This window comes from Argentina anserina, chromosome 7, assembly GCF_933775445.1.
Source record: "Argentina anserina chromosome 7, drPotAnse1.1, whole genome shotgun sequence".
Lineage (NCBI taxonomy): Eukaryota > Viridiplantae > Streptophyta > Magnoliopsida > Rosales > Rosaceae > Argentina > Argentina anserina.
The window spans coordinates 3,063,703-3,080,705 of NC_065878.1; positions in this window are offsets into that span (position 1 = coordinate 3,063,703).

Consider the following 17,003-nt stretch of genomic DNA (forward strand, 5'->3'; position numbering starts at 1 on the left):
ACACTCACAATCATAAAAAATCATTCTCGAATCAAGCCTTGAGAATCAACAAATCTCAAAATGATTGTCATTTGCTCCTTACCAGACATGTCTATAGCTTCATCAACAAGAATACAATATTTGGAGTTCCCAACTTCATCTCAGATCTTGCCCCTTACTTTGTTACCAAGGATATTGAGGATTTGCTTTTGAATTGAGGGACTAGTGTACTTGGCATTTGCAGGGGCATTTTCTAAGACAACTCTCTCAATATCCACACTCATCCTTGAAAATGATTTTATTACTTCTTAAAAATATCCACGATTCAAGGAGTTTTTAGATTCATCATGGACTCTAAAAGGAGCTCCTTGATTAGCAAGCAATCTAACACTCTCTATTGAAGTTGTAAGCCTCAATCGATTGTCTTCCACGTCCTTCAATGACCTTGTCTCAAGAACTCTTTCAATGTGGCTCTAAAGATTGTGAGTTGGGCAATGGAAAATGACTTGAAGATTGTGGTTCATCATTAAAATTTGGAGAAGTAATGGAAGGAGTAGAATTCAAATTGAAACTTCCGGACTCAACATCCCTTGAAAACCATGAAATAATTTCTTTTAATCACTTCGATTTTGACAGAGGGTCTGACATTTTTTAGATCTTAGACTAATAACCTATAATCATTGAATACCAATGTATATATTAGACAACTACTAACATTACATCTACCAAATTGATAAATGCACATAGCACAATTCGAAACAATTCAATATCACAACATCATGCTCATTACTGCCAATACTAGTTTTCAGTTTTCACAATAGATGAAATAACTACAGTTATAAAACAAGCACATCTTCATCACTAAAGACACTAATTTCAAATCAGTAAACATTACTTTAAGAAGAAAAGTCAGATCCAGGTATTACTAATAGATTACAGTTTCATCCCCTGAACCCAAAATGATATTTACAAAGAAGAGTCAGATCTTGTACCTCGGCGAGACCCTCTAAAAGTCTTAAATCATATATGTCAAAAGAATTTGTATAAAAAACCCTTATTGATGATAACAAATGACATATTGGGATTACACCAACAAGTGATGACACACCAAATGTTTAATATACTGTATTAGGCAAAAAAAGTTATAGAAGCTCTAAAATATTCAACATAACTACAAGGAGTTAACATTGAAAACCTCTCCACTGATAAACATAGACTTTTCAACAAGACCAGCACCCAAATATCGACTTCTAAGCATATGGATAGTGAAAAGTTCAACAAAACCTCAATTCTCATGAACAAAAGATAATCATTCAAGTCAAAAACATACTGAGCCAATAGAATCCGAATGTAAGCATAGAAGCTGAATGTAAACATCAACTCCAATACCAGAAACCATAAACTGATCCAGTTTAAAGCAGCTGATGCAACATGAAAAAACAGAATCCAACATACATGCATGACCATCATCACAAAATAAATCAACATCATACATAATAACATAACGAAATTCATTGAGATAGTTCAAGAATCCAAACTCACATAAAAGCTCTCCTCAGCCCCAGAAGTCCACAGTGTTGATGAAGGCCGGCGCCATGCTCCTACAGTGGTGGTCTGTTAGAGGACTAGAGGACCATGTAGGTGGAGATAAGTCAGATTATTTGTTAAATTTGTGTTTGGGGATTTTAGGGATTTAAGATTTGGGGTCGGGGGTTCGGGGTCCTTCAGGAAGAAGAAGAGTTGAAGAGGGGAATTAGTGATATGAGCACTTTGTGCGACGTTTTTAACATGTTTTTACCTCAATTTGTACTTTGCTTAGCTCCTATTGTTGTACTATTGAGTCATTGAGTCGTAGTAAGAGTCTTGAGCGGTATTGGATGCATTTTTTGTACTTACATGAGTTAAAACGCATAATTGGTTTAGAGTCCTAGTTTGACTAGGAATCCTTGTTAGGTTTTGAAACTAATTATCTCTTACTTATGATTTTATTTTCTTATTTTCAGATTGGATTGAAGAGATAATTAAAGAAAAAAAGACGGAGCCAAGTCATGCAACAATTAAATAGAAGATGATCATTAAAGGCATAAAACATGGCATGTTTTAGGGAATAAAACATGACATGTTTTAGGGAATAAAACATGACATGTTTTAGGAATTAAAGCATGGCATGTTTTAGGGAATAAAACTTTCCATGTTTTATGGATTAAAGCATGGCATGTTTTAGGGAATAAAACTTTCCATGTTTTAGGGATTAAAGCATGACATGTTTATAGGAAGAAAGAAGCAATTTCAAACCCTCCATCTTTCCTCTATATATACATGGCTTCACCTCTCAAATAGGATGACTTCTCATTTGCATTCAAGAGCCAAAACTCTACCAAAATACTACCTCAAACATCTTTCATCAAAACAACAATCCATCCTCCCCCATATAGCAATTCCATCTCCACCGAAATCACTATTGAATACACACTTCCAAGGTTCATACAACGTGTGATTGTCGCAACTCTTCTCCGTGGGTTTGTTTGTTTTTGATTTTTTTACAATACTTTGTCTATGAAGATTGTAGTATGATGTTTGTGTGGGATTATTGTTTTGTATTAAGAATCGAAATTTTTAGATTGTTTTATTGGATTTTTGGATCTTTGCCGAATTGATGGTTTTCTATAATTAATGAGTTTGTATTTCTATTGTTGTGTTCTAATCATCTTTCTCATACTTTTAGATAATTTTCAGATATGTGCATATGAATTTAGTACTTGGATGCATTCCCTAAGATTGTGTTTGAGTGCTAGATTCATCAACCATATTGACACAAATCGAATCATGCCCTAAGTAGGTTCGATTTGTGTTGATTAAAAGTGGTAAAAATTCTGGAAATTTGCATGTGAAACCATGGTGGGTGACGCCATACATGAAACATGTCTCCAACAAAGATTTGGTACTTAAATGTAATCTTGTTTGATTTATACTCTAAGTGTTATTGAATTCGATTGCATGCAAATTTAGATTAGGCCCTAAGTCAATCTAAATGTTAATTGAAATCTTGCACGATTAGATGATCCCCTAAGGCTCTAATTGTATTGGTGTCTAAAAAGTATGTAATTGGTCGAATTAGAATGCATGATAGGTTCAAACTTGTAATTATGTGGTGTAATGGTAAATTTGGTTTAAGTTTGTTAAAGAGAAGTCGATCATGTAAATAATAATTTAGGTTTTATTTTAGTAGTTAATAATCAATCTTAAACCCCCATTATTTGTTAACACTAAAAGTTTAGAGTTCCCTTCAATTCCCCGGAAAGAACGATCTCTGCTTATTCTATACTAACAATGATGTTTTACAGGGTTTATTATAGACGTTTTAACAAAACGCTCTATCAATTAGGTGGTCTATTATATTTTAATTATTCAGTATATGGTATAATACAATGGGGAATTGAGGGTAATTTGGGGATGCTAAGTCTACACACATCTAAAAAAAATATTAATACCAGGTGTTTTTTTCCCTTATTGGCTGGGGATGCTTGAGTCCCCCCCTAACACATGAGATCCGCCCCTGGGTCCAACTGTCCAAGTACAAAAATAAGTTAATTTCTAACACAAATTATAAAATAGTACTATTTAGCATATTATAAATTATAAAAAAGTCACTACTTAATTTCTAATTATAAAATAATTGCTTCCATTTAAGGATGACATTTCTAATATGCGGCTCTGCTAGAGTTTGGTTTTTTGGCACCCTCCAAACTTTTCAATGTAGATTTTTGCATGGAGTCCAAGGGGGTTGAACAATGATCGGGTTGTAGAGGCCTTGCTTTCTTTGATTCGTCAGAAGAGGCCGTCGTTGATATTTTATAGGTCGTTAATTAAAACGTCTATAATAAACCGTGTAAAACATCATCGTTACTAAGCAGGAATCGTTCAGTCCGGAAAATCAAAATGGCATAAAAACTTATCATGTTATTGGAGGATTTGAGTTGGATTATAAAACTACTACTGAAAATAAATCCTAAATTACTATTTACATGATCGACTTCTATTTAATAAACTTAAACCTGTTCCGGGAGAATTACTATTCTACCCTTGTGTGTGTCTTAGCCTAATAGGTTTCCTGTTAGGAGATAGATTAGCATCTCCGTAGTAGATTAGGACTCCGAATCCTACGGGATTGTGGTGTTGTAAATGCCTATATATAGGCCCCCATATCATTCAATAATATACAAGTATTTCATCCTCAAACACGTTATCAGCACGAGGCCCTAAAACCCTGAATCTTTTAGAGCCTTCCGAAATTTTTTTTTCTCTTCTTCCCGCCGCTGCCTCCTGCCGCCGCCGCAGCCCCCCCTGCCGCCGCAGCCCCTGCCTGCCCTCGCAGCCCCTGCCCGCAGCCCTGCTGCTCGCCGCTCGCCGCATTCACCGCTCGCCGTTCGCCGCATTCGCCGCTCGCCGCTCGCCGCATTCGCCGCTCGCCGCATTCGCCGCTCGCCGTTCGCCGCATTCGCCGCTCGCCGCACTCGCTGCTCGCCGCTCGCCGCACCTGCTGCTCGCCTCAAAGCATTCAAAATTGCTCCTCCCACATATTCACGCAAGAGACGTGAAAGTCACAAGCAAGGACTTCGCTCAAGAGAAGCTACTCCCGTATACTACAAACCTTCCAAGGTAAATTTTTATAAACGTTCCCGCTTTTGAACGTATAGATATATTATATCGGGCGCTATTAGCCTTCTTCTTGTCTTAATTCCGGCCTTTCTTATAACGCCGATGAGACTATAGAGGGATGGGTTTCCCCTCTTGGTCGATGTTTTCTGTGTGACGGTCCTGGGGGAGTCACGATTGTTTTGAAAGGGAAGTTAATCGATTTTCGTGTGGTCGCCTGAGTGCACCGCTGTTTTGGGTGCGATCATGAGTATCGCCGCTTGCATCGATTTTTCTTGTGACCATATACGTCACCCCTTCTAATTCCTATTATACTTGAATCTAATCGATTCCGTATTCGTTTTGTAGATGTCATCGCCATCTCGACCGGAATTTGGCCTTCTTGATCTAGAAGGAAAGGAATACCACCGCTGGGTTTCCGACATGGAACTCGCGTTTGAGAGCCGAGGGATTGAAGGCATGTTTGCCGACCCTCCTGCTGATTTCCCACCTATGGCTAAGACTCAGACTCTCATCTTTATGAGACGTCACATCCATGCAACTCTCAAAAGGCAATACTTGAACGTAAAAGATCCTAAAGAATTATGGGACAAACTACGCTTGCGGTACAACAACGTTCATGATAAGCTTCTTCCTGAATTGACCGTTAGATGGGATAACATCCGTCTATTGGACTATAAGAGAGTGGATGATTTCAATCAGGATATGCTATGCTTGCAATCCGATCTTGGCACCGTTGGTGTCATTAAGACCGACCTAGATCTTCTCAATAAGACATTGGACACGTTTCCAATCAACTATGAGGTTCAAGCTCATACGTACCGCACTCATGTAGAGGAAGGGAAGATCCGGTCTTTTGCCGACTTAATGGCACTCTTAGCTAAGAAGGAGAGACATTCTGAGATTCTCCTCAACAACAACAATAGACCTGTTGGCACTAAAAGAATTTCTACGCCACAGGCTAACTATGGGAAAGCTCCTAAGCAAAAGAATCAATCAAGGAACGCTCCATATCAGCACCAAAATAACAACTCTCGTGGTAGGAGGCAACAAGGCCGATCTCGGCCTCGGTCCAATACATGGACCCGTGATGGTGGCGGCGCCGCACCCTCAGGGGGAGGCCGTCCCCGTCCCACACTCCAAGGAGGCCGTGCACCTCCTAATGCCTCCACTTCCGGTAATGGCAAGTCTCCATGCTTCAAATGTGGCTCCTTTAAGCACTTTAATCGCGATTGTCGCGCTAGCAAAGAGATGATCAAGGCTTACTCCGCCTACAAGAAGTTTCTACAACCCGAATCGAACCATGTGGATGAGGACCATGAGATCGAGACTCACCATATCTCCATGAAACCCGAGCCCCTTGCTTCTAAAGCTAGGCCTCCGGTTGCTACCATGGATACTCCCGACTTTGATTAGTCGTTTTAGCTTCTTTAGCTTTATGATTCAAGTATCGTTATGGCCAACCGCCATTGTTATTTTCATTGACTTTGTAATAGTCTTTTGATTTTGGAATTAGAAGTTTATGTGTGATGTATTAAAGATTGGCATTCAATAAAATTTCTCACTTCTTGCTTACAAGACGATCTCTTTGAGAATTTTATTTATCCGACACTTAGCATGATGATCAACGTGTGCAACTCACGTGGTTCTTAAATTGGACGCTTTTGGGTTACATGGGACCCCAATAGCACTACATTGTGAATTTGGAACTTAAAATTCGGAAAACGAACCTCGGAACGTCGAAAACGACGTCGTTTTGCCTTGGCCGGCCCCGGTTACTATTCCGGCGTTTCCGGCACGTTTTGCCGGCGTATTCGCCGTCTTCCGGCCATTGCCCGGCGTTTCCGGCACCGCCACTCAGCTCCTGCCGGCGTCCCCTGTCGGACCTGAAGTCCCGGCCTCCATACCGGCCAGTTTCGACAGCCGCCGGCCGGTTTTTCCGGCAATAGGTGCCGCCGGTTTTCCACCGAGTTTTTCGACGATTTTTTCGTCGTTTTCTCGTGATTCTTCCGGCATATTGCAGCAGCCCCTGCTGCCATGTTTTCCTCGTCCAAAATTCACCCGGTTTAGAGTTCTTTTGACATGGTTTTCCGGTTTGTTTTTCCGGTTTTCTCCAAGTCCGTTATATGCACTCACCGGTACTCTTTGTGTGTGTTTCCACACCATTATTGGATGGTTTATACCACCCTCGTTTACTGTTTGGTATTTCACTGCTTCAATACCATGATTTCCAACTCTTTAGTTGAAGAATGTAGTACTATTGCCATGTGATACATTCGATGGGATCGACCTTCGTTCCGATTCCCTTTCTTACAATATCCTACGGCGTATTGTATAGAATTGTTCCCGCGTCGCTGACTCTCTTAATTGTCATTTTGTAGATGTCCCGCGGTGAAATCGAATGTCTAGCTGATTGCGGAACCACCCACACTGTCCTACGGCACAGGCAGTTGTTCACGGATCTAGTGTTTTCGACTTCTTCGATGACTACAATGATTGACTCGAAATCCATCATTCAAGGACGAGGCACTGCTTCTTTCATGTTGCCTAATGGTACGACTCTTAACGTCGTAGACGCGCTTTATGCGCCGAAGTCTCCCCGCACCTTGCTAAGTTTTAAGGACATACGTGCCAATGGTTTTCACCTCGATACTTATGTTGAGAATGGAGAGGAATATCTTTGCGTTACCTCTGAGAAAGCAGGCCATCGCCGCATCTTAGAGAAGATGAAGAGTCTTGGGAATGGTTTGTATCTTACTTCCATTCGGATCTTTGAATCATATGCGGTTGAACGCAACTTTTGTGATTCGGACTCTTATATGCTTTGGCATGCCCGTCTCGGGCACCCTGGACGTGATATGATGATCAGAATTCTTAAGAATTCACATGGTCATCCATTTTTCAAGTCCCGGAAGCGATTGGAGGATCACCTCACCCGTGCTCCGCACGGTGAGGCCGTGCCGACCCATGCACCGCATGGTGAGGCCGAGCATGCCTCACTCGGCAGCTCCACGGCTTTCATGCCGTCGGTGGCGGCATCCCCTCCTTCACAGGAGCTTGTGATGCCTCCCGTGCTTTCACATGCCTCCATGGCAATTTCTGATGCCCATCGCTCGTTTTGCAAAGCTTGTTCTCTTGCTAAATTTCAAGGAAGTCCTTCTTTTGCTAAGGCTTCAACCGAGAACATTCCATTCTTACAACGTATCCAAGGTGACATTTGTGGACCTATTCAACCAGAATGCGGACCTTTTCGATATTTTATGGTATTGGTTGATGCATCGACGCGTTGGTCACACGTCGCATTGCTATCCACAAGGAATGCTGCATTTGCTAAGTTATTAGCTGAGATCATCAAACTTCGGGCTCACCACCCCGATTATACTATCAAATCCATTCGTTTGGATAATGCTGGAGAATTCACCTCTAAAACTTTTGATGATTACTGCATGTCTATTGGGATCGAAGTTGAACATCCCGTTCCTCATGTTCATTCACAGAACGGTCTAGCAGAGGCTACCATCAAGCGTATTCAGCTTGTTGCTCGGGCAATGGTTATGGGTACTAACCTGCCGGTCTCTGCGTGGGGATATGCAGTGTTGCATGCAGCGACACTTATTCGTTTCCGACCCGCGGCTAACCAAGCGTTTAGTGCGTACCAGATGGTAACTGGTTACGAACCCAATATTTCACACTTACGCATCTTTGGTTGCGCCGTTTATGTGCCTATTACGCCTCCGCTGCGTACTAAGATGGGTCCTCAGAAACGATTAGGTATTTATGTTGGCTATAATTCCCCAACGATTGTCCGCTACTTAGAACCAACCACCGGAGATCTCTTTACTGCAAGATTTGCAGATTGTCACTTTGATGAGACATGCTTCCCGTCGTTAGGGGGAGATGGGAATGTTATCATTCCAAATGAACGTCAGGAATTGACGTGGTGTGTCCCCACTATGTCTCATTATGATCCCCGCACTGCTCAAAGTGAGTTAGAAGTGCAACGCATTATCGACCTCCAGAAAGTCGCGGATTCGATGCCCGACGGCTTTGTAGATATTGCTAAAGTGACGAGATCAAACATACCCGCTGCGAACGTACCGGCACGGTTGGATGTCCCGAAATACGGGCGTGGAAGACAAGCTCCTGGACCTAGCAACGTTGGCACCGCCCCTGACAGTGGGACGGAGGCCGACGGCGGCACCACCGTACGCCGTGGTGTTGCCGGCGCCCCTTGTGGCGACGATGCTGAGATGGCCCAGCATGGAGCAGCTTCGGCCTCGGCTCCTCAAAGAAAAAGGGGGAGACCGATAAACTCTAGGGATTCAAAACCTAGAAAGAAGCGAATGACTAAGGCACAGCGCGTCATCAACGATGAATCACCATCGTATGAAGTTGTCTCTGATTACAGCTATGTCCATGAATCAACTCAAGTGTTTCCGTGGGACGCTATGGAACCTTGTTTGATGCCAGAGAACAACGAAATCTCAGTGAACTACACAAGTGAGCAGTCGGTCCGAAACCGAGCCACTACATGCATTGATGACGTTTTCGCTTATTCCGTCGCACTTGAGATCATATCTGAAGACGACGTTGAACCTCGCTCTATAGCTGAATGCGAACGCAGAGCAGATTGGCCGAAGTGGAAGGAAGCAATCCAGGCAGAACTTGACTCATTAGCGAAGCGAGAAGTCTTCGGAAAGGTTGAATTGACTCCAAGAGATGTCAAACCTGTTGGACATAAATGGGTCTTCGTTCGTAAGCGTAATGAGATGAACGAGATCATGCGTTATAAGGCAAGACTCGTGGCGCAAGGATTCTCACAACGACCTGGTATTGACTATGAAGAGACTTATTCTCCTGTTATGGACATCATTACCTTCCGCTACCTTATTAGTCTGGTAGTGTCCGAAAGACTAAACATGCAGCTTATGGATGTGGTCACAGCTTATCTCTATGGGGATCTTGACGCAGAGATATACATGAAAGCTCCTGAGGGACTACCTTTACCTCCATCAAGTGCCTCCAGACCACGGAGTGCTCATGCAGTCAGATTACGTCGTTCGTTGTACGGGTTAAAGCAATCCGGAAGAATGTGGTACAATCGGTTGCATCAATACTTGGTGAGAAGGGGTTACAAGAATGATGAACTATGCCCATGCGTGTTCATACGAAAGACAAATTCCGGATTCGTCATCGTTGCGGTCTACGTTGATGACATGAACATAATCGGTACTCTTGATGAGATTGAAGAGACCGTGTCTTATCTAAAGTCGGAATTTGAGATGAAAGACCTAGGGAGGACGAAATTTTGTCTCGGCCTTGAGCTTGTGCATAGGGCCGACGGCATCTTAGTGCATCAGTCAAATTACACGCAGAAGATGCTTCGACGTTTCAATATGGATCTATGCAGTCCATTGTCTACCCCCATGGTCGTCCGAAGTCTAGATATCAAGAAGGATCCCTTCCGTCCTAAAGAGGATGATGAAGACGTTCTTGGTCTTGAAGTTCCATACCTTAGTGCGATTGGGGCACTATTGTATCTTGCTCAATGCACTAGACCGGACATATCTTTCGCAGTGAACTTATTGGCTAGATTTAGCTCCGCACATACGCTACGTCATTGGAATGGAATCAAGCATTTGTTTCGATACTTGAAAGGTTCCCTTGACATGGGATTGTTCTACCCCTATTGCAGAGAGAACACCGCCACGGTATCTCCCCACACCACCGCCGTCGCCGACCCCGGCCTTGCCGCCGTACGCCGCAGCGACGCCGCCGGCCGCCATGGCGTGGAGACCGTGCGCGGTGCCGAGAGCAGCAACCGGTCCCGTGCAGCTCTTTCCCCCGATGCAAAGACTCCAAACAACTTGTTAGTTGGTTATGCCGACGCAGGGTACCTCTCTGACCCTCACAAGGCTCGTTCTCAAACCGGTTATTTGTTTACCATTGGGAATACGGCGATATCTTGGAGATCCACAAAGCAATCTCTTGTTGCTACTTCTTCGAATCACGCGGAGATCATCGCTCTCCATGAAGCAGTGAAAGAATGTGTTTGGCTACGATCACTTGTTCGCCATATTCGTGATTCTTGTGGATTAGTCTCTACAACTGATCAATCTACGTGCATTTATGAAGATAATGCTGCTTGCATAGAGCAGACGAAGTTAGGTTTCATCAAGGGAGACAACACCAAGCATATTTCGCCTAAGTTCTTCTACAATGTTCAACAACAGAAGTTCTTGAATGTTCAGATCAATCAAGTGAGTTCAGAATCCAATGTTGCGGATTTGTTCACCAAGTCTTTGCCTAAATCTACTTTTGTGAAACATGTGAAGAGCATTGGCATGCGTCGTTTATCGGAACACTAGAGTTTGGTAGACTTCAGGGGGAGTCTACATCACATGTTAAGATCCTTAAGTAGTTGGTGCGTTGTGCTCTTTTTCCCTTCGATCAAGCTTTTGTTTTACCCAAGAGGTTTTTGTTTTGCTTGACAAGGTTTTTACCGAGGCAACGATGTGTGCACCATGCAACCTAGGCATGCGACACAAGGGGGAGTGTTCCGGGAGAATTACTATTCTACCCTTGTGTGTGTCTTAGCCTAATAGGTTTCCTGTTAGGAGATAGATTAGCATCTCCGTAGTAGATTAGGACTCCGAATCCTACGGGATTGTGGTGTTGTAAATGCCTATATATAGGCCCCCATATCATTCAATAATATAGAAGTATTTCATCCTCAAACAAAACCAAATTTACCATTACACCACATAATTACAATTTCGAACCTATCACGCATTCTAATTCGACAAAGTACATATTTTTTAGACATCAATACAATTAGAGCCTTAGGGGATTATCTAATCATGCAAGATTTCAATTCACATTTAGATTGACTTAGGGCCTAATCTAAATTTGCATGCAATCGAATTCAATAAAACTTAGAGTAGAAATCAAACAAGATTACATTTAAGCACCAAATCTTTGTTGGAGACTTATTTCATATGTGGCGTCACCCACCATGGTTTCACATGAAAATTTCCAGAATTTTTTACCACTTTTAATCAACATAAACCAAACCTACTTAGGGCATGATTCGATTTGTGTCAATATGGTTGATGAATCTAGCACTCAAAAATAATCTTTGGGACTGCAACCAAGCACTAAATTCATATGCACATATCTGAAAATTATCTTAAAGTATGAGAAAGATTATTAGAACACAACAAATAGAAAAATACAAACTCAATAATTATAGAAGACCATCAATTCGACAAAGATCTAAAAATTCAATAGATTAATCTGAAAATTTCGAATTCATATACAAAATAATAATCTCACACAAACATCATACTACAATCTTCATAGACAAAGTATTGTAGAAAATCAAAAATAAACAAAGTCATGGAGATCAGTTGCGAGAATCACACGTTGTAGGAACCTTGGAGGTGTGTCTTCAATGGTGATTTCGGTGGAGATGGAATTGGTATAGGGGGGAGAACGGCTTACTGTTTTAGTGAAGGATGTTTGAGGTAGTATTTTGGTAGAGTTTTGGCTCTTGAATGCAAGGAGGAGTCTCACATTTGAGAGGTGAAGCCGTGTATATATAGAGAGGGTAGGATGCACAGTTTGCTCTTTGATGTTGCCTCTTTCTTCCTATTATAATGACATGCTTTAGTCTCTAAATCATGCTATGTTTTATTCCCTAAATCATGACATGTTTTATTCCTTTAATGATCATCTTCTAGCTTTTAGGTTGCATATGCATGGCTTCATCTCTATTCTTTTCACTTAATTAATCTTCACATTTATTTCTTTCTTCTTCTTTTCTTCTTCCCACGGCAAGGACTCCATTTCTTAATTCTCTCCACTTTGGCTTCATGACACGGCACTCTCATCCTCCATGCTTTAATCCCTTAATTCCTGTCATGCTTTATTCCCTTAATGATCATCTTATATTTAATTGTTGCATGACTTGTTGATGATAGGACTCCATGTGCATGACTTCTCATTGTTCCACTCTATCTCCCAAGCAGTGAGTAACTCTCCATGTAGGCACGGCTCTCTTTTATTTTCTCAATTTGTGCCTTATCCCTTTTAGTCATTCTTTACAAGACTGAAACTCCTTGTTTCCCTCTAGTATTATCTCTTAAATCCGATCTGAAAATAAGAAATAAAATCATAAGTAAGAGATAATTAGTTTTGAAAATTATGTCCTAATCTAGCCAAATGTTGTCTTAAAAAGACACATGTAATATATGAGCTCAACTAGATTAGCAAAGTTTTTAATTTGTAAAAAAAGAAACTTACTAGAACAAGTAAGTTACTAGAACATGAAAGTTCATTTAGGAAAGTTTTGCAAAAAGAATTTTATTTCAAGTAGGACTCTCAAAATATCGCCAATGCAACCAAAACGTAGAAAGAAGAAGACTCCTAATCCAACTATATTTCCTTGTCCTACAAGGATTCCTACTCAAACTAGGACTCTAGACCAATTCTGCGTTTTAACCCATGTAAGCACAAAAATGCATCAAATACCGCTCAAGACTCTTACTACGACTTAATATTACAACAATAAGGGCTAAGCAAAGTACAAATAGAGGTAAAAACATATTAAGAACGTCGCACAAAGTGTACCTATCAATCTTTGCTTCAAAAACCAAAATCCACGATTGGAATTATTTGAACGACCTGCGTTTGCAGTTGGGTTATCCTAATTGTGAAGCTGCTTTTAGTGTTGGGCAATCAGGAGGGGTTACGGTGTTTTGGGCTGATGGTGTTGATGTTCACTTTTTCTCAAGGTAAATGTACCATGTGGATGTAGAGATTCACAATGAGGACGGGTTGTGGTGGCGACTTACTGGTTTTTATGGCCGGCCGGCGACAGGAGATCGATGGCATTCGTGGGACTTATTGTGGCATCTCAGTGAGGTGTCGTCATTACCATGTTGAATTTTGGGGATTTCAATGAAATTGTGAGTAATCTGAAGAATGAGGGAGGTGTGTTGTGTGGGTTTAGGAAAATGGCTCGGTTTCAGGAGGCCATTGATGATGTCGAACTGATCGAACTTGGCTTTTGAGGTCTGGTGTTCACCTAGCAGGGCAGTGGTGTGCGATGCAGGTTGGATAGGGTGATGGCCACACCATCCTAGTTGGACTTGTTCTTGTCGGCTAGGGTTCACCATTTAGCACCTATACACGGTGATTATGTTCCAATCTTGATCAAAGATTTATCTGTGGTTCCGGTTCCTCTTGCTCGTCAACAAAGAATGTTCAAATTTGAATCTTATTGGACTATGAATGAGCAGTGGAAGGAGGTTGTGGAAGGGGGCTGGCATAAGCCTCAAACTGGGATGCCAATGTTTCAGGTTACTCGTCGTATTGCCCAAACTCGTATGGCTTTGAACTCATGTAACGTGAGGCATTTAGGAACCAAAATAGAGAAATTGAGCTACTTTAGACTCAGCTTCAAGAATTATTATGGTTGTTGTTGACGGGGGTGGTTCAAGATGAACAATTCCTACTTGCTTCAAAGCTTGAAGGGTTACTGGAAGTGAAGCGACTTTATTAGAAGCAGTGTTCCAAAATTACATGGTTAACGGAGGGTGATAAGAATATAAAGTTTTTCTTTCATTATAAATTTCTTTCATTGTAAGGCGTATAACCAGTGAGCTAGAAGCCGATTAATTGGTTTGTTTGATGAGGGTGGAGTGTGGCAACACTCGGTGTCAGGTATGGAGAAAGTGGTTCTTGATTACTTCTTTAATATCTTTGCCACAACATCAATTGATACTACTCGTATGAAGTCTATTGTTGATGTGTAAGAACCTCGGGTCTCTGTTTCAATGATTGGGGAGCTATGTGCATCATATTCTAATGCAGAGATTAGAGCGGCTTTTGTTTCATATGTATCCCCACCAAGTCACTTGGACAAGATGATATGCCTCCCGAATTTTATCATAATATTAGGAGTCATTTGGGGGTGATGATTGTGATGTAGTGCGTGATTTTCTCCAAAAGGGTCACTTGTTGAAGGCAGTTAATTTCACTCATGTATGTTTGATTCCAAAGGTTCCTCATCATACCCAAGGTTTAGATTTACGTCATATTTCTCTCTATAACATCTTATACAAATTTTGTTCGAAAGTAATTGCTAACAGATTGAAAAAGAATTTGTCCAAGTTGATTTTCCCGTGTCAGAGTGCTTTTATTCTGGGTCGATTGATTACTGATAACTCTCCCATTGCTAATGAGGTTTCTCATTTTGTTTCTAAGGAGGTTAAGTCTCAAGTTGGATATGAATAAAGCTTATGATCGTATGGAATGGATTTTTTAGAGGCTTTATTGAAAAGACTTGGTTTTGTGGAAAGTTGGGTCCAGTTGATTATGCAGTGTGTCTTTACTGTGCGGTATGCATTTCTAATAAATGGGAAACCATGTGGGACTCTAGCTCCTATGAGAGGTCATAGACAAGGTGATCTTTTGTCTCCATATCATTTCTTACTTTGTGCGGAGGTCTTTTCATCTCTTCTTGATAGACAGGTTGTGGTTGGTAATTTTCAGGGCATTATAGTTTGCCATGGTGCTCCAGTGATTAATAACTTGTTATTTGCATATGATAGGCTTATGTTTGGTGTTACAGTGATTAGTCACTTGTCCTGGTGCTCCAGTGATTAGTTTCTGGTCTCTTACCCATTATTTCTTCTTTTCGAGTGTTTCTTGAGAATGATTGTTACTTTTCGAGTGTTTCTTGAGAATGATTGTTACTTTTGGAATGAGGTGGATGAGTCAATTGAACATGTGAATATGGATTATTGCTTCACTAGAGATTTAGCGAAGATGTTTCCGAAATTGCATAGTGTCTTTTCTACTCTGATGGTGTTTATGTCTTTGTTAGACTGGTTTGCTCACTGTATTGAAGTTTGGGAAATAATTGAAATAATTGATATTTAAATAATAGTGTTTCCCATACGGTACTTGTATGGGAAATAATTGTGAAAATTAGAATATATAAAAAGATTTATCTTGGAAAGATAATTAAACAATGTCAGGTGTGTTTGGATGTGAAAATCATGAATCTGTAAGATTTTATAAATGATGGCATTTTAAACTCTTTCAATCTGAAATCCGTTAATTGCAAATTCTATTGTTTGGTTATATGCATGTTAAATTTGAATTGTGAAATAAATTAAGAAAGTTTAAGACATATTTAAAAAATTAAATTTTAAATTCCTTATTTTGAAGAGATAATTGAAAACTGCGTAGAAATTTGTATATGACACCTATGTGCGTCTTGATCTTGTATGTAGAAGAAACAATTGTGCATAGAAGATCCTTGTATATGACAGCCCATGTGCCGTATCCTGGCCTCCTGGGTCATGTGTCGGGGTCTTAGGGGTTCCTGGAGTTGGTATGATCAACACAACATATTTACTATATATTAGACACGCTATAGGTGTTACTGTTCATAAGGGTTCTGTCAGAGAGCCCGTGTGTTTTCGGTAATTTACGTTGTTGCCATAGGATGGGTTATTGACGTGCATGCCCTTTCCCTTGCCAACTGTTGCTCTCCTCACCCACCATGCTACTGCCCCTAGGTCTTTTTTGGCCAGTTGTTTAGTTTATGCAGAAAATGATGCGATAAACACTCATGCCTCTCTTTCTCTCAGCGTTTCCCTCAGTTCCCTCTTCATCTCCAACCAACGCCTAATACTACTAAATGGCCATGTTTGCTCAGGACATAGTTTTCGATCGGATTCAAGAACGACGTGCGCTTCTGGTATGTTCTCTGATTAAAAAAAAACAATTCCATGCATCAGCAATAGGGAGAGCTTTGTGACTCATTGGTTTACATAGAGGCGGCTAAAGAGTTTGTTTCTGACTTTCAGTGAGTCTCCCTGATCGAAAGAGATAAAAAACAAAGTAATTCGAGAGGTGATTCTAGGATTGAGATTTCTTTAGTAAAGCGCGAGAAAAAATTGATTGATTCCACAGTTTCTCGAGGTGATTTTAATTGGGGGATTCGACTGAATTTCAGTGCACGAAGCTTTTGGGTAATGAAAATGAATCTGGGTTCTTGAATTTTACTAAGGTTTTCAATTTATTTTTTGAGATTAATTGATCGGAAGAAAATTTCAGTTGTTTTGTGCTTTTACTTTTGGTTAAATTTCATATTTCTTCACCTCTCCAGATGCTTTTATCCTCTATAATCGTCATCCATTGTTGCTTTTTTTTTTTTGCAATTGGAAATTTGAAAATTTGAGTTCGGGTAAGCTTGAATTTTGGGTGTGAATGTTTGGAACTTACTGATATTTGATTCCAACTTAACTGAAGGCACTTCAGCCAGCAAGCACGCTGGACTAAGTATATGGTGA